Genomic DNA, 27,692 nt, shown 5'->3' on the forward strand with positions numbered 1-27,692 from the left:
GGGCATAGCTATACAGTTAATTACAACCCTTCTAGCAGGGAACTGATGGATTAAGCCAAAAAGATGTACTTGGTGCCCCACCCGCAGTTGAAACAGTTGGGTCCGTCTACGGGCGATGCTTGGGATATTCGGAAAAATTAAACGTTACATCTAGATGTTGAGATTAAAGACATTTTGAACTGTACTGATTTAAAACCCTGCGACAAAGCAGGTCTTTACTCCAGAGCTCTTCAAAACTTTTTACAATATTACAAGGAATGGAATAGTGAAAAAAACAAGCCAACTCTATATAACCCTGACTATGAGCCGCCTTCAACAACCCCTGCAATGCTTCAAGATCAACAGCCACCACTACCGTCACCACCACCATCCTCAGAAGGCTTTTTTGAAGAACTTAAAAAAAATATATGTCAAAGGTACAGAGGGGCAGAGCAAATTATTCTAAGTAAAATGTCAGTTTCTAAAGATATGACCTCATGAAATGAGTGGGGAAAATTCCTCTTCAAAGGTCAGCCGGTTGTTGGGTCCCACATGTATGACCTAGTCAAAGGTCTCACACACCCCAAAACACTAGCTCTCCTGAACGCTCCAAGAGGTTGAGACCAGTTTCTGTATGCCTCAGCGGAACTTAACATTCCTTTCATGATCGTCGGTAATGCGGACCACAGACATATGCTTGAAAGTTTGAAAGCCCCCCGTCGCCAGCAGCATCTTTCGTTCCCTGGCTATCCCACTCCTGGAGCACACCTGCTCCCTCTGTGGAACGTAAAAAAATAGATCCTGTCCAAAGCACACCCGTGGCTCAGAGCCTGATGTTTTTTTGTGTGTTTTTTTTCTGATGTTTGATCCAATGTATATGTGTTTCAATGTTTGTGTGTATAGTTTTGCAATGCATAACATATTGAAGGATATTTTTTCCTTTATTACTTCAGTAAGTTTATCAGTGTAATGTTTATACTAAAAAGTGATTGTAACTTTTCAACACGCTTCTATCATCTTTTAAAGGCTATTTAAAATGTGTGACCTGATGTCAGAATAAAGAGGTATAGTTTGAATTTGTTTAAATTCTTTTATTGTAGACATTCATTATTACACATACAGGTGTTACACAACCTTACATTTTTGACAAACACAGTATTAATGTTTTAACAGTGCTTGACGTAGACCTGGTGTTTTCTTTTACATATTTTACAACAATACTGTAATAGTTTACTAGATCGCTAAAATATAGATTAAAAAAAATTCTAAATGTCATACCCTCAGACATTTTACTAATAAAATATGTACAATGTTCCCCATATGTGATGGCTAGAGAATCTTGTAGCTGCATCTTGTTATACTCTACCCTAGCAGCAGCTTTTTTTTACATACTTGAATATAGGTTTTGTATAGATGCTATGTTTGGGGAACACTACTGAACTGTCAAACACTGTAATCTTGTTGATATCCAAAAACAGGGCCACCAAGTGTGTTCCACCCTTGTAATGTGGATCAGTGTTAAAGATGAGTGTGAAGCGTCTTTCTACCCCTATTTCCTCAGGTATTCTGTTGATTGGAAAAACACCTAAAAAGTATTTCTTAGTGCATTTATGATGGCTTAAAAACTCACGTATCTGAATAGTGTCCATTTTACAATATTTTAAAGATAGTCAAACAGAATCTATCGGGCGTGGTTGACCTGAATGTCGCTGTTAAATAAAGAGAATACAGCCATGTTATCATTCATAGCCAAGGGTTGACTAAACCGTATTTCAGCTTTTAGATTTCCGTTTTTGATCAAGTTGTAGTGGTTGCTGTCTTCCCTATCAGGCATCAGATCGCAATCAAACAGTGTGTAGCCAGCCCCATATCTTTCTCTTGATACGACTCCCTAGTCCTGCAGTTGTTTCCCGGTTATCAAAACCAGACCGAGATATTACCTGATAAAATTAGCTGTTCAAAAACTAGGGGACATATTTAAGAAAAATGGTGCTGCACACAGAGCAGCACCACTTTTCTTGCACCCCTTAGCGCCCCCCCCAACGCCACCTTGTGTGTGCCGTATTCAAAATGCAGCACACCATAGCGGTAGTTAGGGGAATATCGTCAGGATTTTTTTATGCTAGTCCAGTGCTTTGTAGGATTAGCGTAAAAAATTGTGATGCTAATCCTGCAAAGCACCCAGAGGCCCACTGTAACCAATGGAAGCCCCCTTTTAATACCTGCTCTGAGCATTTGTTAAAAGTGCCGATAAAAATGTTGCAAATAAATCTCTTTGATTTCTTTGCTCCATTTTTTCACCCCCTCTAACGGGGGAACACCCTCTTTGCACACATTATGCCTAGCAGAGGCATAATGTAGTGTAAAGGGTTGCAAAGTGGTGCAAAGCATGGATTGCACCACTTTGTAAATATGGCGCAGCATTTTTTGGCCTTTCAATGCCACATTAGCATAAACAAATGACGCAATGTGGCATTAGAATGGTGCTAGGGGCTCTTCAATATGCCACTAGGTGTTTATGATTTTGCAGGAATAACAGAACCCTTGTGGACCAGCGTAGTTGATGTCGTACTGTTTGAGATGGAAAGGGTTTGAGGTATAGAGGTCGCTAAAAGTGGTATTGTTCATTAAACTGATGATAATAAGTTTTGGCAGTTGCTCCAGAAATAAATGTTGCTATTGGGTTATTCTGGTACCGGCGGGGATGCTGAATATCTTCAGAGCTACTCTTTCAAGGACGTACTTGGCGTTTGATAGCTGTAAAGCTTCAGAGTGAGCCAGTCTGACACTTGGTGACACTTTTACTCTCTTTACAAACAAGCTAGAGGACAGTATGACTAGTTTATATTGTTCCACATCCCCAAAGATGAGACCGAATGAGTCCTTGTTGCAGTTGTTTGATCTTAAGATCAGTTTACCTTAGAAGAAAAGGTCAGAAGGTATACGTCAAAGGAGATCAAACTGTCTACTGTCTATACCTTGTGGAGGAGCCCTGCTAAAAGCTGGGTGTCCAGGGTGTCATGACTGTAATTTAGAATACATATATTATCCTCGGTGTAACTCATATGCATCCTGTGCAGCAACAGTCTGATGCGCGTCCTAAAAGTGATTAAGTATGTAACGTTAAATAACATAGTGATGACTGGCTACCGTCGGACTATTTTTAAAACAGTCTTAGTGGGGCTAAAGACCCATTTCTTCTATTTTTAAAATAAATATCGCACACACGTCTTTCTATGACCCATTCTATCATCCTTCCATCAAAATACATACACATCTCTTGCACATGCTCGGGTTTTGAGCCCGGTTCGCTCGAGTATCGAAACTCTCTGAGCGTTGTTGACAAGACCTTGATCATATCAGGATGGACATATTTCTTTTCCTCAGACAGCCCATACACCACCATTAACAGCTTATATACCTTGTATGGGTCTAGCCTGCTACATGTGTGGCAGATTGTTCTTGATGTGTACGAGTCATATTGACCGTTGTGAGCCTCCTGCTGTGGATCATTAATTTTATGACTGTAACAAAGATTATTATAGTCACTTTTGACACAGGTGTTCATGGTTGTATGACGTTACCATATGTTCCTTCACCACACACGTTTTACACCGCCGAATTTACAATGCATACCACTAAACCACACATTTAAATTAATTCACATGTGAGATACCTTTGCCACGCAATCCACTACCACGCACACTTTCACCATGCTTACTGTTAGAGAAACATCCAAACACAGTCTAACATTGACACCTATTGTTCAAAATGTATACATGAATTATCAATAGTTATTGTTCACAAAATGTATATTTAAAAAAAAAAAATATTAATCATTTAAGCTGATTAGAGGTTTGCTACTATATTTTTGGGGGGAGAACCCCCAAACCTCTTTTCTTAATCACCGTTGAAATATATAAAATACTCACCACATTTTCACCAATATAAACAAATATGCGTTGTAAAGCCTTGCGTGGTAAAGGCTTGCATGATAAAAGTAATTGCGATGTAGGAAATGCATTCTAATTGCATTTCGTGGTAAAAACTTATTTGTAAGGACTGTCCCCTGTGTTCACAACCATTGCAGCAAAACCTTTAGCAGGCCATATGGCATCATAGGGGACTCCTGGAGTTTCCTTTTCAAAATCGGCGCTATTATAGGTACAAACAAATTTCTTACGTTGCTTTTTGTTTTGGCTTGTAAAACTTTCAGTAAAAATGTACGTTATTAACCTTTGACGGCGGCCCCTCTACCATGGCTCTTTTTGCTGATGCTTTCTACGGTTCAAAAAAGAAAGGAAGTCAAACTATTAGTTACAAATAAACTATTGCCATATATAAGTTAAGTATCTATAGCGTTTCGTATTTCTTTTTTTACTAACCTCGTCATTTTCGTGGCACTTGGACGCGGCTCTGAAATCTTGACCGGTGTCAGAGTTTACACAAGGCTGCTGCATGACGACAGACTGCGGAGCAGTTTCCTCCAGAAACCCCATATATTCATAGACCGGTGAGTTAGGAGGGGCTATAGATTCTTCAACATCTTCCGCGTCAATGAAATTGTTTCCAGAATTTCATTTGATGCACGTGGCATCACTGCTGCTGCTGTCGCCCTTAAATGGGGATATCAGCTGAGGTAAATCCTTGAGACTGAGCTTTTCAAGACGATGACAGAGGTCCTCTTGAAAATCCGGAACGTTGTAACCCCCAACTTTAGGGGCGCCCTGCTGCATGCTCTCATCCAATATCAATGATGTTGGGCTACCATAATATCTATCGATTTTGTTCAATAGAGCATCGGAAGCTGCCTTTTTGTTGAGGTGGTTGTGTCTCTTCATAATGACAGAGGGATCTTGTTCGGGATGGGGCTCCTGTGTTTGGCATAGGCCACTTAGGAGCCTCCTTATATGCATGCTACGGATCAAAAAGGGCGTACTCCTCTACAGCACATCATGGACACCGGCTCTCCGGGGTGGCTCTGATTCCTTGAGGGCTGGTGCATAACCCTGACCATGTGGCAGAACCCTGGCACATGGCTAACACGTGTTCAGATGATGTCCAACCCACGTGACCCCAACTACACCTACGTCAGTTCAGGGGAGGCTCTCAGTCATTGAGGACGTCACTTTCGGGGTGGGGACCTGTCACTTTTTAGATGATGACGAAAGGTATCCTGGTATTCTACTGTCGTAAACTTAGATGTTTGGTCTACGTTTAAACCAAATGTATACGTTTACCTTTGTGAATCAGGCCCACACGTTTTAGCCACATTATTGGGACCCAAAGCTGTCCAAAATCTCTCAATCACTAATATAATTATTGTCGAGGTGTGAGTATAGTGGGGGCTGGGCGTGCTGCCAAGCCTTTGCTCCAAATGGTGCACAGAATAGTACCACACAGGGTGATCCTTTCTGCAATGAGCGACCTGGCCCCACTTTATTCAACCCCTTGGCTAGGCCCTACCTTTGGCATGTATCTGATCTTATGTAGGTATTGAGTGGCACACTACAATTACCCACCAAAGGGAAAGATAAAGTGTGCCAACTCTTGTGGCATGCACCAAGCGCCTTAACAGGATTCCGCTATTGTGTGCAGAGCCACTGTCTATACCTTTTAGGGCCATTCCGTAAGGTGACATTATACATAAACATTGAAGCTCGTTGCAGCAGTTGTGGCTCAATGCTCATTGAACACTTTGGTTAAATGTACATTTTCTTCCAGCCCTAGGCATCAGTGGAGGGGGTTTCAGGCATGGATTCTAAATGGCGTAATCCTGCTGATAAATGAAGTGAGGCTTTCTGTACTTCTGTCATCTGACCAACTTAAAGTGGAACCTAGGAAGTGTAATCAATGATCATCACCTAAGGCCTGCTTCATCTTGCACAACTGAATCTACACTTCCACTCCTCCACCCTACAGTCTACCAAGGGTCAGTGATTCAGGATTTGCAACCTGCAGCCTCTTTATAACAATGTTTTCATTACATTTCAGTCCATGGAACTCCAGACAATACACTTCCACTGACTTTGTTAGGTGTCCTCACCCTATTTTGTATCATGTCAAACTGCAGATTTCCAAAATGGATCCACTTTGATTTACAATTAATACTATGAACCAAACTTGAGAAAATATACACATCCGTATTTGCAAACTTTCCTTTCAAGGTTTGCCTCCAGCCATCATTTTACCCCCGAGCTGGCCATCTATCCTTGCTTTGTTACAAGCTTCAGGTACACTGCCTATCAAACGTACCAATTACAGCGCTATACTCATGCAAATAATGTTGCTTCTGTCTAGAGTCTTCAATATTCAAATTACATGTGGTCTCAAAAGCATCCTCTTTATTCCTGAATGCAGATCTAACATGAAAACCCGATTTTTACTTCATATTTCTGATTGCCCCCTCTCTTTTTTCCGTTCAAATGACTGCCTCGTTCGTTTGCATCCTCTGCATACCTTTTCTCTCTGGGTACACACTTCTCTAAATCACATGCATATTTGTCTTCATTGCTATTATATATTTCTGTAAACTCATTTCAAAGATCACAACCTCTCCTGTTTTGAAAGCCATACAACTATAACCTAACAATACCTAGTTCCCTCTTGCTCATCTATTAACCCTACCAAACACCTGCATTAACTTACATATCCCCTCTCCTAACTAATAATTACATCTACATTGTCTTAATTTAATCTACCACAAAGGCACTTGAGCAAATGCATAGATTGGCTTGCCTAATCACACAGGACTAATCAACACTAACCAATAACACTGGACTAACAACTGACCCTGGACTCCAGCGCAACGTGCTGCTCGACATAAACACTTCAAAACCTCATCGGGGTAATAAGTTATATACACATAAAATTACAATACAGTACATTAACATTTAACTCGATCGTTTCCGCCCTGAAAAATGAGTATATTTGGGATAACATCCTGATGTCCCTTTAATTGTTTATAAATATAAGGTCATTACTGAGCAGTTTTTAAAAAAATATGTATGTCAAGCCATTTGACTGAACTAATCCAGCAAACTAAATAGTGCTATCATTTACATTTTTTGTATTTTTATGTAATATTGTAGTGACCACTAGGTGGCAATAATGTTACAGATAAATGGAGCTTTGGCAATGTTATTTTGATCGCTATTATCTGGCGCGCAGGCCCACCCTGTGGAAATTTTTGCTTCCAAACATTAATTGAACTAACATGGATGCTCTTTCAGCATGCAGTCAAACCACATGCTGGCAAATTTCGGATCATTTCACTATTTTATTGAAACCACTCTCACGTGTCTTGGGCGTAGCAGATAAATGTTTCCCTTATTTAAAACAGACATCGCAATAGTCTCATCTTGGAGAGCTTGTTGAGCCCCAGTTTAAGCCAACTAGTGTTATTCTTTCAGTTCGTTGGCAAGTAAAGGCTAGTGCCACATTTGTAAATGCGGCTTTCTTATATAACAGACGTAAGAGAATATTGGACCGTGTGCAATTCAGTGACCGGTTTTATACACCATTATATGTTGAATGTCAAGTTCTATCTTTATTTATCGATTAGAAGTAGTACCGGAGTTTCTTGGCGCTACTGAAAAACATACTTAGCTACACCAGCTCAGATAATAAAAGAACAAGTAATAAAGAGTATTTAGTTGCATAATAGTAACAGACAATAATTTACAATAAAAAAAAAAAAGAATTTACGAGAAAATAAAAAAGTACATACAGTTTAATGTGCTGTCACATTATTTGAAAAATCATGTTTATGTTTTCTTTCCGGTGTTTGATCAAGAAGTTAGATTAAAGATGAAGAACAGGGCTTCAGACCTTACAACTTTTCAATATTTTTCACCATGTGAGAGGAGGGTGCGAAGGGGATTGGAGGGGTGGGTCTTTTTGTCCAGCACTGCTTGTGAGGTAATTCTAACATTCAATAAATCAATACATTTAGAGCACGGCTTATCACACGTGGGGTCTCAAGGCACTGTTGTGGGCGTGCTGATCACTCGAAGAGCCAGGTCTTGAGCTCCTTTTTGAACTGCTTCAGTGATGCAGGCTGTCGGAGGTTGGGAGGGAGAGTATTCCATTCCACTCTCTTCCAAACTAAAAAAATGATAAGACGCGGAAGCTCCAAAAACAAGCTGGAAGCCCACTCTATGCAAGGGTTTCCAGTCCACCTTGCCAGGCTGTGACGAAGACCGCAGGGTCGAAACATGTTGCGCGGAAATAAGTGTATGTGACAAGCTTTATACTGGAGTGTGAGCAGTTTGTGTCCTGAACTGAAGACATGACTTTTCCTTGGATATCTATATATTCACTTGAAAAAACAAAGGTTACAGGGACGTTATAGTGAGCCTTACATTTTAAACGTACCAAACCACTGAAATTCACCAGTTATACTTAGAGTTATCTCAAGTAACTATAACTCGTGCACTAAGGAATTTCTATGGTTTGGTATGTTTAAAAAAAATGTGAGCCTAACTATAACATCTTTGGTTATTAAAGTTATATATATATATTCATATATATCTCTGACATGAACTGAGTTCAAAAGAAGGAGGCACTCACAGAGGGAAAGTTGTCACCAATTTAATCCAAGTTCAGAGCATGCACAACCCTCCACATTTCAGCACCACATTTGTCACAGGTAAAGGTATACAAACATAAATAAAGAAAAAGGACATCAAAACTACTTGCACCATCACAGACTGCAGGTGCATCTTGGAATGGTGGGAAGTATATGTATTAGCATAAAAAACAAATGAATACAAAGTGCCTGATTATGATCTTGGAGGATGGGATACTCCATCATAAATGTGATGGATAAACTGTCTGTAATATTACAAGTTCCATAGGATATAACAGAACTTGTAATATGGCGGACGGGATATCTGTCACGTTTGTGACAGAGTACCCCATCCACCAAGTTCGTAATCAGGCCCAGAGTTTCCCCATGAAACCATTAAATGATATACTCAAAAAGTGAGAAAAAAATAAAAAAAATATCCTATCCAATAACTTAGTTCATGCACAAATATGAATTGCAATGTCCTGAACATTTGTGGAGGGTGACCTCACATTACACTATAATCAAAACTATCAGTGCCTGAGACAGTATAAATGGGTCCTGCTACAATCATGCCTGTTAGGAATGGGGTCTCTGGTTGGCAGTCAGTTTGCACTCCATCCCGTCCCAGCAAGGGCCCTCACTCTAGTCAAGGTAAGGGAGTTACACTCCTCAGACAACTCCTGCTCTCCCCCTTGGTAGGTTGACACAAGCATTCAGGCTTATCTCAGAGGCAAAGTGTAAAGTATTTGTACAATCACACACAGTAACACGGTGAAAACACCACAAAAGTACTCAGTTTAGAAACCTAGCCAATATGTATCTGAGTAAAACAAGACCAAAACAATAAAAATCTAACATACACAGGCAAAGTTATGAATTTTCAAAGATTAAACTTCAATATAGTGTTTAGAAACACAAATGCTTAAATTTGGTGTTATCACAGCATCGCAATGAAGTCATTCCCAACAATCCGATGCCAATGGCGCCGGTCCTGGCGTCACACGGACCCCCAGGTACAGTACGTTTTGAAAGTGAGGAAACAAGGTGGTGCACGGAGTCAGGGAGTGAGGAGTCATTGGATCCAGTGTGGCGTCGGTTCCGGTGCTGCGGAGCAGTGGAGTGGAGGCGTTGGTGCAAAGCATCAGCTCCTTGCTGCCGAGCAGTGGAGATGAGGCAGCGTCGGTGCACAGCATCTGTTCCTTGCAATCCGGTTGGGTCGATGAATCTGGTGGGTCAAGATGAGTTGGGCGACCTCACGGGGTTCCGGTCACACCACGGGGCTGCAGGTGCCATGGCGGATTCAGGTGTCACAGACATTGTTGACATGGCACTTCGAGACTCACAGAGTTGCAGAACTTCAGCGAGGCTGCAGCGGCGAGGGACCTGCGGTGTTTTTCGGGGTCGTAGTGGGGACCACGGCTTTGGTTGCAGGCGGCGTTGCGGGGTCAGGCAATGGCATCAGTCCTAGTGTCATCTGAAGTCGGTGCACTTGGTTTTTCGTGATTTTCAACCAGCCTTCAATCCAAGTGCCCAGAAACTGAAATAGGCACTACCTGGAGAGTTAGGATCCACAGCAAGAGAACCCAGAGGCTGATAGGTGAAGTCTTTGCTGTCCCTGAGAATCCTTAACAGGAAGTAAGCTCAGTTCAAGCTCTTGGAGAAATTTCACAAGTGGGACACACAGCAAAGTCCAGCCTTTGTCCTCTCTAAGGCAGAAGCAGCAACTGCAGGCCAACCCAGCAAAGCACACACAGCAAAGGGACAGTACACCTCCAGCTCTTCAGCTCTTCTCCTTGGCAGAGGTTCCTCTTGATCCAGAAGTGTTTTAAAAATCTGAGTTTTGGGGTCCACTACTGCTTATTTCTGTGTTTAAAGTAGGCAACTTCAAAGGAAAGTCTCTTTGTTCACAAGATCCTGCCTTGCCCAGGCCTGGCCCCAGACACTCACCAGGGGGTTGAAGCCTGCATTGTGTGAGGACAGACACAGCCCTTTCAGGTGTAGGTGTCAGCTACTCCCTCCCCATTCTAGCCCAGGAGCTTCATCAGGATATGCAGGATACTCCTCAGCTTCCTTTGTGTCACTGTCTAGAGGGGATTCACAAACAGCACAACTGTCATTCTGACTCAGATGTGAATTCCACAGGCAGGCAGAGGCACAGACTGGCTAAGCAAGAAAATGCCCATGTTCTAAAACCAAAAAACACATTTTTTTAATTGTAAGTTCGCAAACCCCAAATTCCACATCTCTATCTGCTCCCAATGAGAAACTACACTTAACAGCCCCCATGTTGGCATATGGGAGAGATAGGCCTTGCTATAGTGAAAAACGAATCTGGTAGTATTTCATTCTCAGGACATGTAAAACGCACCAGTACATGTCCTACCTTTTAAATATACTGCACCCTGCCCATGGGCTACCTAGTGCCTATCTTAGGGGTGACCTACAAGTAGTAAAAGGGAAGAATTGGATCTGGCAAGTGAATACACTTGCCAGGTCGAATTGGTAAGGCAAGACTGCACACACAGACACTGCAGTGGCAGGTCTGAGACATGTTTACAGGGCTACCCTCGTGGGTATCACAATCAGTGCTGCAGGTCCACTAGTAGCATTTGATTTACAGGCCCTGGGCACCTCTAGTGCACTTTACTAAGGACTTACTAGTAAATCAAATATGCCAATCATGGCAAAACCAATTAGAGTTACAATTTACACAAAGAGCACTTGCACTTTAGCACTGGTCAGCAGTGGTAAAATGCCCAGAGTACCAAAACCAGGAAACATGACGTCCAGCACACAGTCAAAAACACAGGAAGCAGAGGCAAAAAGACAGAGGAGACCACGCCAAGGATGCCAGGTCTAACATATGTACACCCCAGCTAAAAGTGTGGAGAGCTACCCAACCTCATGGGAGTTCTAATCACTAAGGCAGAAGAATCTGGGCAGACCATCAGCATTGGCGTGTTTTGTACCAGGGCAGTGTTGCACTGTAAAATCCATTCCCTGTAGGGAGCTGGACCACCTCAACAGTTTTAGGTTTTCACCCCTCTAACAGTGGCCCAGTAGGGAAATAACATGTCTTTACCTAGGGCACATCAATGAAATGAGCTTCAAATGATGGTAAATATCAAATACACATTATAAAACCAGTGGAAAAAAGCAAGGACACATTAAGTATATGTTACCCAAAAGGTGAGGAAGTGCAGAAGAGAATCTAGATGACACTCTCCCACATGAAGATCTAACGTTTTGATTACTATTTAAATACCCAAAAGGACACTGAGGGCCTGATTATGACTTTGGCGGTCTGTGCACCACCATGGCGGAGGCGGCAGTCTGACTGGTGTGGGCTTGGCGGTTGGACCCCATATTATGATGCATGAGGTCCCATAGAGGAAAGACTGCCATGGTCCCCCAGGCACCACCAGACAGCACAGACTGCCGTGGTGGTGAGATCGACCAATAAGGCTGTCAGAGCAAGTGTTTCTGCCAGACACATTATGATGTCGACTTCCGCCAACTTGACTGTGGCAGTCCAACCACCATGTCCCAGCTGGCAGAAATGGAGACATTAAAGGAAGGAACTCACCGCCAGGCAGTGTCACATGTCCTGTGGTGTCATGGAGCTGATTGCACACGTCCTGCTGCTGCTTGTAGATGGAGCCCAAACTCCTCTCCTCCATGAACATAACCAACTGTATGAACACACTCCTATCCATGTTCCGAAACTCAGCAATAGATCAACGCACCTCCATCCATGTGGTATGTGGGTTACGCTACATGGACCAAGGACCTTTGTCATTGTATTCTCCAGTCAGAGTTGACAACAAATGACCCGTTCACAGCCACATAATTCCCCCTTTGGGAAGGACACTGCACTGCCACACTCCACAAAAATGCACGTCTGCTCATCCCAGTTTCAGGGACAGTGAAGTGTACAGAACATTGTGTCACACAACAGTAACATCACATCAAGATCACACATAATTAAACTGACACCCTGACAGTGCTCACATGCCATGGACTGTCATGTAATTGAAGACACATTTGTAGTGCTGTGTTATTTATCACAAAACATCCCTTCCATGCAACATCCCTGTAATGGACCCACACATATCACCCACAGTGCAACACAATGGAAGGTCAATGGGCTGCACAATATTTTTGAGACAAATATCCAAAGCTCACAAAGTAAACAATACCTGCACAATAGAGGCAAGTGACGTACCAATCTGCCAATTGTGTAAGTGCAAGTCAAGAAAGCAAATACAACAGCAACAGCATGAGTCACACATGTAGATGAAGTAGCTGGAAGGCACACATACCAAAATAGACACATGTCAGCCAAATATATAGGAGGGTAGCACAATTGAACACCCTTTGTGTGTGGACAGACAAAACTCTAACTTGCACACATGAGATGAATCTCTAATCTACATCAGCTGGACAAATCTAACACAATACAGGCTGACATTGGCCAAGCCAAGATGAAATACTTACCATTTCAAGCAAAACACAATGCAATGACACTCCAATTGGATTACCATCCACATGTCCATACCGTTAATATCTACCCTTGTCCTGGGTGACACCAGCACTGCCCACAACATGAGATCTTACCAATCACAGCAAATGGATCAGCAATCAGAGTGAAGCATACACAACTATGGACATACAACACAAATTACTCTAAAACAATAAAAAGGTAATGGTAGGACACATATGTACCCAAAAACAACTTGGTTTTATTGATTGTAAATGATGAAGAGCAAAGGCCATTGTCCAGTCCATATGTTAGTCCTTGCACACTATTGTGCACCATCTTGACTCCAATCACTGCCAGAGAACCTCCACAGGAAGGGACATCAAGTGGGCAAGCAGGCACCTCAGGGATCATTCTTGGGTGGGGTTGGATTTGAGGTTGGTGGGTTTGGGAAGGGTGGGCTTCTTCTTAGGAGGGATAGTCTTCTCCTTTGGAGGGATGGTCTTCTCCTTTGGGGTGGGAGGGCTATGGGTGCTTACAGGGGAGCAGGTGTGACGGGGAGGACTTGGATGTGGATGGGATGGGTTGGGATTGGTTGTGGGAGAGGGGTGGTGACCACAGGGATAAGGCAAGGTCAAAAAGGAAACTTTCCTTGGGAAATCGGGTAGGGTCTGCAGAAGGGATTGGGGCTTGGGAGGTTGAGGGAGTGCTTGCCTTGCCTGTGGGTGTTAATGCTGCTGGTGTGTGCATGTCTGAGGTATGCTTGGGTTTGGGTGATGTCTGTTGCGTGTGTGGGTGTTTCTGTTTCTTGGGGGCTGTGGGATGGAGGTGCTGGGTTATGTGGGAGTGGTGGCTGTGTTTCTGGGTGTTGGGGCGGTGTCTGGGTGTATGGTGGGTGTGGTGGCAGTGTCCGTGGTTGTTGGGGTGATGTCTGGGGTGTGTGGGTATGTGGGTTTTTGAGGTGGTTTCTGGGGATATGGTGGGTGTGGTGAATGTGTCAGTGGGTGTTGGGGTAGTATCTGTGGATGTGGTGGCTGTGGTGTGTGGGTTGGTGGGTTTTTGAGGTGGTGTCTGGGGATATGGTGGGTGTGGTGAATGTGTCAGTGGGTGTTGGGGTAGTATCTGTGGATGTGGTGGCTGTGGTGTGTGGGTTGGTGGGGTGCTGTCCGTGGGAATGGGAGGTATTGTGGTGTGTGTGAGTGACTGTTGAGTGCTTGCATGTAGAGGTACCATGGCCAGCTGCTTCCCCCACTTGTTCCACTCTGTATCCTCTGCTTGCCACAGGATGATGCTGAAATTACAAAGGCAATTAGGGTCACTACATGTTCCTGATCACGCTTGAACAACAGCTGTGATTAGCAAACACTACCATGATGTACAGTAGCCCCCAGCCACAAGCTCCAGTAAAGTGGCTACAACATTTACAATACCATCCATATGCATGCATGCTGCATAAACTGTCAACAGTTGCCCACAGCAAATACAGAATCACAGACAACTCAAATTGCACGAGTGAAGTTTTGCAATCACAGTACCCATTGAGCAAGTGGGAGACCTTATTACCTTCAATGTTTTGCCCCATGTAGCATCCCTGGAGAGTTAATTGGTTGTGGAATGTCCTTGGTTGTGTCTTAGGTCACTGGGCTAATAGGCAAGGCAAATCAGCATGCACCAACTTCCATACCTACACAAATATTTACTCATCTTGTGTGTCACACATGACCCATCATCAATCTTCAGGGGGAGATGGCAGAAAGTAATATATCAACTTGGCAATGTAATAGACAGAAATATGTGCTGGACTAACCCCCTTGAGCTGCTGTGCTCCCCTCAAATGCCCATCAACCTCAGGGTAGGCCACCACCAGAATTCTGCCCATTAAGGGGGTCAGTCGCGGAGGTTCGCCCCACCTATATTTGGAGGACAGCTCCAGCTGGACCTCACCAATATTCTGAGCCCAGAGTCTTAGGTCCTCCCACCTTTTCTAACAGTGGACGCTCCACCGGCTATGGACCCCCAAGGTCCACACCTTCTGGGCGATGACTTTCCAAATCCCCTTCTTCTGATAGGAGTTGACCTGTATGAATGCAAGAGATACATCAAAAGGTTTCAAATCACTTTTTTTGCACAAATGGTTGTGTCACACACATTTCAGAAACTCCAGCCACAAAAATGTTATAATGGTAAACACAACAACAAGTGTAAAGCACAAATGCTGATAAGTACAGAGACATGACTATACACTTTTGGAATCATCTGCAAACTAACCCACTACCCTGCTCATGGCCTACACTGACTAAGCAAGCCAACTGACATCAGGTAGCACAGGCTCAAGCAACATGCACTGTGATGTGAGCCACAATGACACACAACACACCATTGTGCCTTCTGAATGGTAAAGTCCTTCGGCCAGATTGGACAGACACATGTATATCTAGCAACATTGGCTCAATGCATACAGTCCCTCCAAACAACTACCATAGTACAGACCTCAATTTAACGCAAAAGTGAGAAAGAAAGGGCTGCCATGGGTGGCACGGAAAGTCTCTTACCTGTGCATGTGTCAACATGTGGGCTACCCAATGTTAACTCATACCACTCTAGGCTGGGCTTGTGTGATATGTTCTTGTAGCACAGAACACACTTTTTACCATATTTGGCAATCCTACAGAGATAGCATCCAACATACTTAGTTCAGTGTGGTCTGATTGGTTGGATGTAACCAAGCTAATGAGTCACATGTCATGCCCTCCCCGGACTCAACCAACTATCTGAACTGTTGGTTCTGCATTGGTGCAATACGAACATACTGGACAAACATAACTTATGTACATGGGGCAACAGAGCTGTGAGAGTAAGGGACCTCTCATAAGCCAATGACACACATTGACAATGAGGCAAAATGCACAAATGTACAAGGCCATGGAGTAACCTCAGTTTCCATCCCTAATGTAGTCAATGGACAAAGGCCTTAAGGCCACGTCTTGCCCCTCGAGACTCATTGTGACGACATGCGAGGATCTGCAGGTCTACTGGAAGTGGACCTGGTGCCATAGTAACATAGCCACAGTAACTCTACCCCATTCTGGCCTCTGTCCCATACTGGGAGATACATATGAAAGGCCCTGGTCTCTACAGGCTGAGCATAGAGAACCTACATTACACTCACATTTCCATCACTTCTATGCATGAGAGTACATCATGTGCCTATCTTCTATGTTGGCTGTGGCTTATGTGGCCATCTGAAGGACACAGAGATTTTCATATGGATCTAATACAACAGTCTGTCAAGGCCAGATGTGGGCTGAGTGCTCTGTGGCACTATACACATTGCTAACAATATGCTCAAATGAGTCAAACAGTATATGTACATAGCTCATGCTGTGATGCACATATATTTCAATTGCCATTCACAGAAACCATGTCCACAGATATGTAATTGCATGGCTGTTAAGTCTCCTACCTAGATATATGAATGTAACACAAGGAGGATCTAGGCCTTATCACACATCGCACAACACAATGTTAATCTGAAATACATGGGTACTCTTCTACGCTAACTGCACAATGTACATCCAATATCTGGCAAAAAAAGTGACAACAGGCACCCAAAAAGCCTAACTGGCACACAGAAGCACATTGTAGGTCATGAGGAAGGAAATTATGGTGTTGAACAGAGTCAAATATTCCTATGAGGTTCCTACCTGCTCCTATGATGAGCTACAGAGCTGACCATATAGGGGATGGACCTCATCAACGACCCTCTCCAGCTCCTCAGGCTAGAAGGTAAGGGCCCTTTCACCTGCTTGGCCTGGTATGATCGCTCCCAGAGGCGGCACACAGCAGTTTAAGTGGTGGAGATGTTGATGGCAGCAGTGTCAGGAGTCAAGTGAGTGAATTTACAAAACACATGGTAAATGTATGTCATGTACGTGGTTATCACCATTGACGGCCACAGCCTTTGGCCCGCAAAAGTCACAAGCAACAATGTTAGACTGTAGCTGTGTCTGCCATGATCGGAACCGCCCACTGCACAGTCAACTTCCTCTGACGGCCGTGAGCGGTTTCTAATATACAGTGAAGTAGGCCAGGGATCTACCATTTTGGCGGTTTTAAATACAGTATTGGGCCCTGAAAAATGCGTCACTACACCAATAGATATGTCGGAACATCACAAACATTCTAAATCAGCCTTGTTGTGTAGGTTATACTACACAATCACCAGTGTGGTGTGTTGCTGGGCACAGATGGCATATGACTGCAGTGCACTGTCCACCAGCGCTGACAGTATTTTTGGCAGTCAGAACAGGGACAGACTGTTACATTTCGAGGGAGGTTTGAGGAGCAGATAGTTGGTTGTTCCCTAAATCCATGTTGTGGACACGTGTTGACAACTATGGGGGTCACATTTGACCCTTGTGTAGTTGACAGCTGTGATATGTCCTGGGTGTCACATGATTTTGTTGCTATACATTGTGTATGTTGGTGTGGACACAGTGACAAATGCTCCAACAAGTGTTTTTTCACACATATGTACCCTGGGAGAGAGAGGGGGCGAGACCCTCCAGTGACCTTCAAACCATGGAAAAACGTCACATCATCAAACATAACCGTCTGAATAGGTAAACAATTGGGGATTTATGTTGTCAGTTGGAGCCAGTTCTGATGCTTGAAAACACAAATCCAACATTCATACCAACCATTGTTCAACTCATGGCAGTATTACACTTCCTGGCCACAGGGTCCTTTCAATATACAGCGGGCATAACTGGTGGTATGTCCCAGCCTATGTTCAGTCTTGTGTTAAGAGATGCCCTATCAGCAATGAAGAAACACATTGACAGCTCTATCTGACGTGAGGATTCAGCCATTGTGAAGGCTGACTTCTATGGTTTTGATCACCTTCCATATGTAGTTGGGAGCCATTGATGGCACACATGTTGCTTTGGTGCCACTGCAGGCCAGGGAACAAGTCTATCGCAACAGGAAAAACTTTCTATTAATGTTCAAGTTGTCTGCTTGTTGGATCTCTACATCTCAAACGTCTGTGCCCACTTCCATGGTTCAACCCGGGATTCCTATGTAATGTGGAACAGTACCATACCCCATCTGATATCACAACTGAAACCAGAGAGGGACTGGCTGGTTGCTAAGTCACATCTGTCCCGATTCTGTGGAGCAATGGCAGGTGCTACAATCACGATATGAGTGACTCATTTGCACCCTGTCCAAGAAGGGACCCTCACTCTAGTCAGGGTAAGGGTCACTCCCTGTACTTCACACACTTGACAAGTGGTATCCTCCCAGGTGAGTAAACTTCAATTGAGAGTTAAGAAACAGGAGTATATGGTCAAGTGATCACTGGGCTGGTGGTTGCAATTACAGAAACAGGTCTTCCTCGAAGTTGTGGTGAGGTCACTCCCAGTACTTCACACAATTGACGAATGGTACCCACCAGGTGAGTACAATTCAATAAAGAGTTAACAAACAGGGGTATATAGTCAAGTGAACATTGGGCTGGTGGTTGGAATTACAGACACAGGGCCTTCTGGGAGTTGCAGTCAACTCCCTGTACTTCACACCCTTGACAAATGGTATCCTCCCAGGTGAGTACACTACAATTGAGAGTTAACAAACAGGAGTATATGGTCAAGTGATGACTGGGCTGGTGGTTGGAATTACAGACACAGGGCCTCCAAGGATTTGCAGTCAAGTCACTCCCCGCACTTCACACACTTGACAAGTGGTATCCTCCCAGGAGAGTGCATGTCAATTGATAATTAACAAATAGGAGTGTATGGAGCAAGCAACCACTGGGCTTGTAGTTGGAATTACAGACACAGGGCCTCCTGGGAGTTGCAGTCAGGTCACTCCCGGTACTTCACACACTTGACAAATGGTATCCTCCGAGGTGAGTACACTTTAATTGAGAGTTACCAGACAGGGGTATATGGGCAAGTGACCACTGGGCTGCTGGTTGCAATTACAGAAACAGGTCCTCCTGGGAGTTGTGGTGAGGTCACTCCCTGTACTTTACACACTTGACAAATGGTATCTGCCCAGGTAAGTACACTTCCATTGAGAGTTAACAAACAGGGTATATGGTCAAGTGACCACTGAGCTGGTGGTTTTAATTGCAGACACTGGTCCTCCTGGGAGTAGCAATCTGGTCACTTCCTGTATTTCACACACTTGACAAATGATATCCTCCCAGATGAGTACACTTCAATTGCTAGTTAATAAACAGAGGTACATGACCAAGTGACCACTGGGCTGGTGGTTGGAATTACAGACACAGGGCCTCCTGGGAGTTGTGGTCAGGTTATTCCCTGTACTTCACACACTTAACAAATGATATCCTCCCAGGTGAGTACACTTCAATTGAGAGTTAACAAACAGGAGTATATGGGCAAGTGAACACTGGGCTGGTAGTTGGAATTACAGATACAGGGCCTCCAAGGAGTTGCAGTCAGGTCACTCCCTCTACTTCACACACTAGTAAAATGTTGGATATTGCATACCTGTAGGAAAACCGCACTTAGGTTGAGCATACATTTACATGTTGAGACATACCATGAGTCCTGGGATGATTTTTTATATTGAAAGACGTACAGGCACCATTTCAATTTATGGCATGTGATGGGTCTTGGTAGCTGTGATGTTGAGTCCATCAATACACATTGATAGTTTTACATCTTAGATACTCTGGGTAGTCAATGTTGGTGACGAACATGAACAACACAGTGGCAAAAGCTGAGCAGTGAGTATGCAGGACATTGCAGTTTTGCTACAGTTTCTGGATGGTAACAACCAGACTCTACTACGGCAGGGATTTCTGTCAATCTATCAGGATACAGGATGACCAAGACCTTTTACTCCCCGCCAAAGAGTCTTAATGGGGCACTGTGAGGGCCACCGCCAGTCTTGTTGGCCTCCATCTTTTGCCTGGAGACCAGGTAAAGCACCTTCCCCCTCAGGTCATTCCACCTCTTCCTAATGTTCTCCTTGGTGCACAGGGTGGTGTTTACAGCATTCCCTCTGTTGACGATCCTTTGCCACATTTCCATTTTCCTACTGAGCGGAGTATGCTGGACTTGGGCTCCAATCAATTGTGGCTCTACTCTTATGATTTCATCCACCATGACTCTAAACTCATCTTCAGACAAACAGGGATTTTTGGCAACTGACATGGTGGACAACTAAAGTGGGTAACAGAGAGTTGTTTAACAGAGGAAGTGCAATAAGAAGTGGATGGAGAAAAGTGTGTGCAGGGTCCTAAATGTGATGGTGAAAAAAAGGGGTGCCTAATCTATGGAAACATGTGAAAATGGCGGTCAGTCTTCTTCGTAGTCCAGGGGAAATGCAAAAGGTCTGGGAAGGGGTGTGTTTTATAGTGTGATTTGCAGGGGTGTCCACTGGGCCAAGGTATGGCAGCTGTTTTGTTTTTGAATTCATCCAATGGGCACTTGTTTGTTACATTGCTCACTGCATACTGCAGAGGTCAGCCAGCGTTGCATTGCCGCCACAAGGGGATCACCACGGCGACTGCGTGTTTGTAATAGGCTCTGCGGTTGGCCGCAGAGCTGACTGCACTGGAGGTCAGACCACCTAGATAGCAGACCACTGCGCCGCTGGTGGTCTGCCTTTTTGTTTAGCTGGCAGCGGTTCTGCCTGGATACATCGTATTATGGCATGCTAGAGACTTCTGGCGTAGCTGTTTTTTTCGGGCCACTAACATGGTGGTCTGGCAGTTTAAGCTCCAAACTTGTAATCGGGCCCTCAGTTCTTCATCTTGATTTAAGTCTAGGAAAAGTAAGCCCATTGCTGTTTAAAAAACACTCTTCTGAAGGTGTTACATCCATAGACGTCCCAAAACAGAGTTCATGTATTCCAGCTCAGCCCTGGAGTAAGTTTAGTACCACACATGGCCACTTAAAGGTACTGCAACTTACTCCTACTAAAACTTAAAGGGGGCACGGCCTCAATATAACCTTCCATCAGAAATAATGCTAAATACATTCAATTATTTCAATGTTTGACTTAAATATATAAAATTGTTATTAATGTACACATTTTAGATTCATTCAAAATTAAATATTTTATAATTTAGATAATTAATTATTGCATTATTGTAAACCTATTTATAAATTAAATGTTTAGCTTTCATTTTTTAAGTGAAACAAAATCCAAAAACCTAATTAAATGTAGTAAATGTTAAATAAATATTAAAATGCTTATGATAACGGGTTATTTCATTTTGATTAACATAATATATCTGAATTATTTTGCCTACTTCAAAGGCAGAAATGTGTATAAGTAGTGGACCCAAAACCCAAGACTTTTAGGATACTTCTGGGTCAAGAGAAACATCTGCCAAGGAAGTTAAAGCTGAAGAGCTGGAAAAGGAGTAATGCCCCATTGCTGTGTGTGCTTTGTTATGTTGGCCTGCAGTTGCTGCTTGTGTCTTAAAGAGGATAAAGACTGGACTTTGCTGTGAATCCTGCTTGTGAAGTTTCTCCAAGGACTTGTACTGAGCTTGCCTCCTGTTAAGAAGTCTCAGGGACATCAAAGACTTCACCTACCTACCTCTGGGTTCACTTGCTGTGGACCCTAACTCACCAGGCGGTGCCAATTCCAGTTTTTGGGTCCTTGGGAGTGAAAGCTGGCCTAAAAACAAGAACCAGATACACCGGTTCAGGACGACTCTAGGACTGATGCTGTTGCCTGACCCTGCAACGCCACCTGCAACCGAAGCCGTGGTTCCCAGTGGAGTGTGACGACCGCGTCTGACACCGCAGGCCTGACACCACTGCTGCCCCGCTGATGTCCCACAACTCTGTGAGTCCCGAGTGTTGTGTCACCGACGTCTGTGACACCTGACTCCGCTGCGGGGCCCGTAGCCCCGTGCATGACTGCAACCCCGTGGGGTTGCCAAACACGTCTTGACTCACTGGATTCATTGACACTGCTGGATCGCAAGTTACCGACGCCTCGCACCGATGCAACCTCACCTCCCCTGCTCTGCAGCAAGGAACCGATGCCGCACCAGATCCAGAGACACCTCATCTCCCTGACTCTGTGCACCTACATGTTTCCTCGTTTACTAAAGGTACTGTACCTGGTGGTCCGTGCGGATCCATGACCGGCACCGCCCTCCTTGCAAGCTGTGTCGGATTGTTGGGAACGACTCAGTCAATGACGTCACGATAGCCCAAATTGGAGCTTTCATGTTTCTAAGCGCTATATTAAAGATTAATGTTTGAAAATTTGTATCTTTGCTTGTGTATGTTGGATTTTTGTTGTTTTGGTCTAGTTCTACTCAGTTAACTAATGGGTATTTTTCTAAACTGGTATTGAGTGCTTTTGTGCTGCTTTCACTGTTTTACTATGTGGATTTGTACAAATACTTTACACATTGCCTCTGAGATAAGCCTGACTGCTTGTGCCAAGCTACCAAGGGGATGAGCAGGGGTTATCCTAGGTGTGCATCTCCCTTACCCTGACTAGAGTGAGGGTCCCTGCTTGGACAGAGTGCACACTGACTGCCAACCAGAGACCTAATTTCTAACAGCCACCAAAATGTATTGTCATGCATGCTCACCTATCACCTTTTGCTACTTAAACAGTCAACCCACTCACCACCCCTATATCGAACTGTCCGAATACCCCTGTCTGGCATCTCACATGTGAAGTTAACTCACCTGGGGGCCCAGTATCTGTATATGGAATGGGTAGTACAGGGACTGACAGCACTACAAGTTCCAGCAGGCACTGTTCTACTGTTAGGAAAACCAGCACAGCGTATCATATTGAAAATAGCCTTGCATGTAAACTGAACAATGGAGTATAGTCACCTGAATGCTCCACAATTGTATAGTCTGTGGGAATGAAAGCAATGCTATGGACATCGTTAGTACAATAACACTAACACACAGCTACAACTGTGTCCTCTATTAAACTGTCTCTTCTACCTCCCATCCCCTATAGAACTGTATTCACCCATGAGGATAACAATAGTATAATCGGTTGCCCTTGGACAGCTATTGATGGGAATGCCAAGGACAGCTGCAACTGACATACCCCACACACACAGCTCCAATTGTGTCCTCTGCCATACTGTTCCTCCTACCTCCCATCACCTATTAGACCCTACTCACCTGGGGAGATCTCACATATATGCAGTGCACTGTACTTAGTGCAACTCATCACATATGGCCAGGTAGAATGGTTACTCCAAATCTGTTGGCCAGGTAGGGGCCACATGACATAGTGCAGCTGTCTGTTCTCAACAATGAAGTATTGCTAACTGAGAGGTACCATGAAACACATAATGCTACACCGCTGCCAAGATACGAGTCAATGAACAAACATCCAGTGCCAAGATACTCCGACATCCTGTAGCAAGGTGACTTAAAAAGGAATTGCCTGTACCCTAAATGACAGATCTTCATAATTGAATTCAGGTGTCATTGCCATATGAGGGGATCAAACAAAGCCAATAAGCACATAGCCCGAAGCATATCTACCTGTAAATGTAAGTGCTACATGTCACATAACAACCTGTAACTATCTGTTTCCCATCTTCAACAGGTCTACCTGCCACTGGGACCATGGAAAGCACTCCTGAGACTGCAACTTCCCGCCTGGATGAAGCCCGCAGTGAGGAGATCACTCCTGGATGTCTGGACATTGAGTACAGTTCTGGCCTATCTTGGCAACATGGTCAGATGACAAATGTCAGCCTACCCCTCCCACATCGACTCCTCCCAGCTCTGTTGCATCTACATCCCAGGCAACCAGTCACATCCAAATCTGTTTGTCAAGGACAGTAACAACCATCATGTGCCCCCCAGTCCTGGTACCGGAGTCACTACTCAAAATCCCTTGCAATGATGGACCCGGCACTAGTGGCAGTCAGCAAATTATGCCAAGGGCGCATTCATGTAGGGGTAGGGTGAGTGGGAGGGATGGTGTGGGCCAGCAGCATGAGAAGGGATACTTCTTGCCAGGATACCATCTCCCAAGTCTAGGGAGCCTACCAACAATCCCAAGGTTGACATGATGGGTCAGTTCAAGCAGCTGCAAAGGGACCACCAGGAAGTCATGCAACAGTGGGAGGCTCTCCATTCCTACCTTGTCTCCCTAACAAGGGTGCTCAGAGACATCAACTCCACCCTGAGCAGGGAACATCCACAGCACCAGACCCCTTCTATTGGCCAAGTTCCACCAGTCTCTTCAACATCTGTGGCAGCCAGTAGAATGGAGGTCCTGCCAGGGGAAGGACATTCCTCAAAGCCCCCTGCCTCTGTAGCTGAAGTACTCCCCCACCAGCAAGTGGGGACATTCACCCAAACAACCAGGAGGTGCAGAAGGCAACAACAACCACCACTGACTGATCGCTTCACAGTTTGAACATAATTTATTTGCTCACATACATCCTATTCTCCTGTACACACAACAATAAACACAATTAATACACCATCTATGTTTGATAGCCATTTTTCATCTATGTGAGTAGTTCAATCAGAAATATATTTCATGCTCATGATTAACTCACAGGAAGGAAATGTGGGGAGGAACATGTCACAGGTAGTGTCATACTGGGGTTCACTACCAACACAATGACACAAGTGAAAAATCAGCAATCTCTGTTTATTACCCTGTGCAGCACATAGGTTGACCAAATGTCAGGACTGTCATAGTCAAGTAGGTCTAGACATTTGTATCTTCTACCTATGTGTCAGTAAGTAACATCCCACTGACCACTGAAGTAAGGGACATGTCAGACTGTGTCCCTCCGAATAACCTAACAGAACAGTTCTACAGTCCCTAGTCAGACAAACTTCCACTTACAATGGTCAGGCATCTGTATGCATGTTCATCACCTATGACAGTGTTGACACACATGCACAGTGGCCTGCAATGAGGGAATACAATGATAACTACATGCTTGCAGCGCTGCCCAGGTGATAACGAGTCCCCCTACCGAGAAAAGGCTGGCGGTACGGGGAGTCATGGAGCCCCTGCGCTGACCATGCCACTGGCATGGGCAGTGTAGGGGGCCCCTGACAGGTCCCCGTGCAGCTTTTCACTGTCTGCACAGCACCCGTTGCACGGCCGCAACACTGCCGGCTCCATTGGGAGCCGGCTCCTGTGTTGCGGCCGAGATCCCAACTGGGCCGGCGAGCAGAAACTAGGTTTCCACCCGCCGGCCCAGCGGGGATCTCCAAACTGCCCCGGTGGGGGTGCGGCCGCATTGGCAGCCACCCAGCAGTCCGATCTTGTTGGGCAGCGTCGTAATGAGGGCCCATGTGTATTCTGAAAACATAAAGCATGCCTCACTATTGGATTTTATCATGTGTACCTGCTGCAGCTACGAAGGATATGACACATGAGGCTAGGGTGTTTGGGAGCTTCATGTTTGATGATAAACTTATTTGGTGCATTTGTGGTAGTTCATAAACACCCGTGTATAGGTTGGTAAGTGTGATGTGACTTTTGGCTTGCATCATGGTTGGTGTACCAGTTTTGTTAGCATCACTCATGCATTGCCTCTGGGAGTCCTACACAGACGGATGCCATGCTTGCCATGTCTGATGTTTGGGTAGTGATGTTGCTTCTCATTCTGTGACAATTTAGTTTACTCATGATAATGTTTGCAAAGTATGTTCTCTCCTTCCTGCACATTACAGTAGTCTATTTGATACAAACACAAAAAAGTAAACTTCTACATGTGTTTGGGACATTGGTGGGAGCTTACTTGGTGCTTAAATTACTAATATTGTTTGTCTTCTGCAGATATTTCTCCTAGATATTTTGGACCTGAGTCCATTGTCACTCCTTGCTTAATCACAATTAGTGCATCGGTGTATGACATGTGTACTACTCCCTTGACTAACATTTGGCAGGTATGACATGTTGATATGTCATATGATAGTATGTGTCCATAGTGATATGATTGAATCTATGTCAATTGGTGAAGGTATGTCTTGTTTGTACCAGGCTTGCCTGCCTTTACTTAGTAACATATGTTATTACCTGGTACATGACATCAGGGTAAGGTTTTTGTGCGGAAGGGATTGCTTCTGTGTTTTTGGTAAACTCCCTTACAATGAGAATCCATTGCTTGTTGACAGCTTGACTATGTTGTTCTGATTATGACACCTGCATTGGGTGAATAGCCACCTAATCATGGTATGGTCAGTGTGAACGGTCAACGTCATTCCTGATCTTGTAGTTTTCTGTTAGCTTGCTTTGCTGGTGTGTTACAGTTGTAAAATTGAGGGACATGCATTGTATTGTGTTGTTACATGATGTTGGCAATTTATTGCCACTTCCTGCGGGGGTCAGTTGATATGATGGTATGTGATTTCTTTCTGATTTGTGATGAAAATTTTATTATGTGTATGTTATGACCCTACTTCACTATCTATTTTCAGCATCAGCACAAGTAGGTGAAGCTGACGGGGCACAGACGAGTGGGGAAGCTTCTGACCACAGGACCTCCAGTCATGACACCACAGACACCGAAGGACCCAGTGGCTGGGTGGGCGTGGAGAATGCCACGTGGGAGACTGGATCTGCAACATCTTCATCTGAGTCCTTCTCCAGTGGCCACTCCCTAGTGGTGGTGGACCCATCGGAAACCACTCCAGTACCATCTCTGTCCACCACCCCCAGTTCTATCACTGCCCTTCCTGTAGCTGCCTAACCAGTTGGCCGTGCCCGCTCATCCAAGAGGGTGGGCGCTCCTTTGCCGCACTTCTGAACCAGTCCCTCACTGCTGCCCTCAGTGAGGAGGCAATTGACCTCCTGAGAAGCATTTCTGTGGGTCAGTCCACCATTGTGAAAGCCATCCAGGGACTGGCAATGCAGGTCTAACAAAGCAATGCATTCTGGGAGGGCATTCACGGTGCAAAGGCTGGCCTACAGAGATGTTTTTAGTCTCTGTCCTCCACAGTGGTGGCAGGTAGTCACCCCTTGTCCCCACTCCACCTTCTTCTTCCCAGTCCAATCCCCCCTTCCCAGATCCAGCCAAAGCACACAAACAGACTGGCAGGCATGCAACTCAACAGACAAGGGAAGTGCACACAAACATAAGCACCACAAGACACACCACCTGCACGCACAAAAACATGATCCACCTGCAGACACAGCAACAGTCACGACTTGCCCTGACAACCCCACCACCCCCAGCATCACAGACACAACACCTGGCACACTTGCAGACACCACACCAAAACTCACTGATCCAGCCACCACACCTATCCTACCTGCAGACACCACCTCAGCAGACCCTCAGACATCCACCCCAGTCACCACACCCACAGACACCACAACCACTGACACCTGAACATGCAGCACATCCACCATACCTACAGTCACCATCCCAACAGACCACCACCCACCCACTATGGCATCCCCCAGTAACTCCACCATCCTCAGCTCAAGACACATAAACGCCCTCACTCACCCAGCCATCACCCACCACACACAAGCACACCTCCCTCAAACACGCTCCTAAGATATCTACACCTAAACATCAGACAACCACTCCCTCATCCTCCACACCCAAACCCCCTTCTGATGACCATCCATGTGTGTCTAAAAAAGTTTTTCTTTATAACCTTGACCTTTTTCTACTTGTCCCCCCATGACAAC

This window comes from Pleurodeles waltl, chromosome 10 (assembly GCF_031143425.1).
Source record: "Pleurodeles waltl isolate 20211129_DDA chromosome 10, aPleWal1.hap1.20221129, whole genome shotgun sequence".
NCBI lineage: Eukaryota > Metazoa > Chordata > Amphibia > Caudata > Salamandridae > Pleurodeles > Pleurodeles waltl.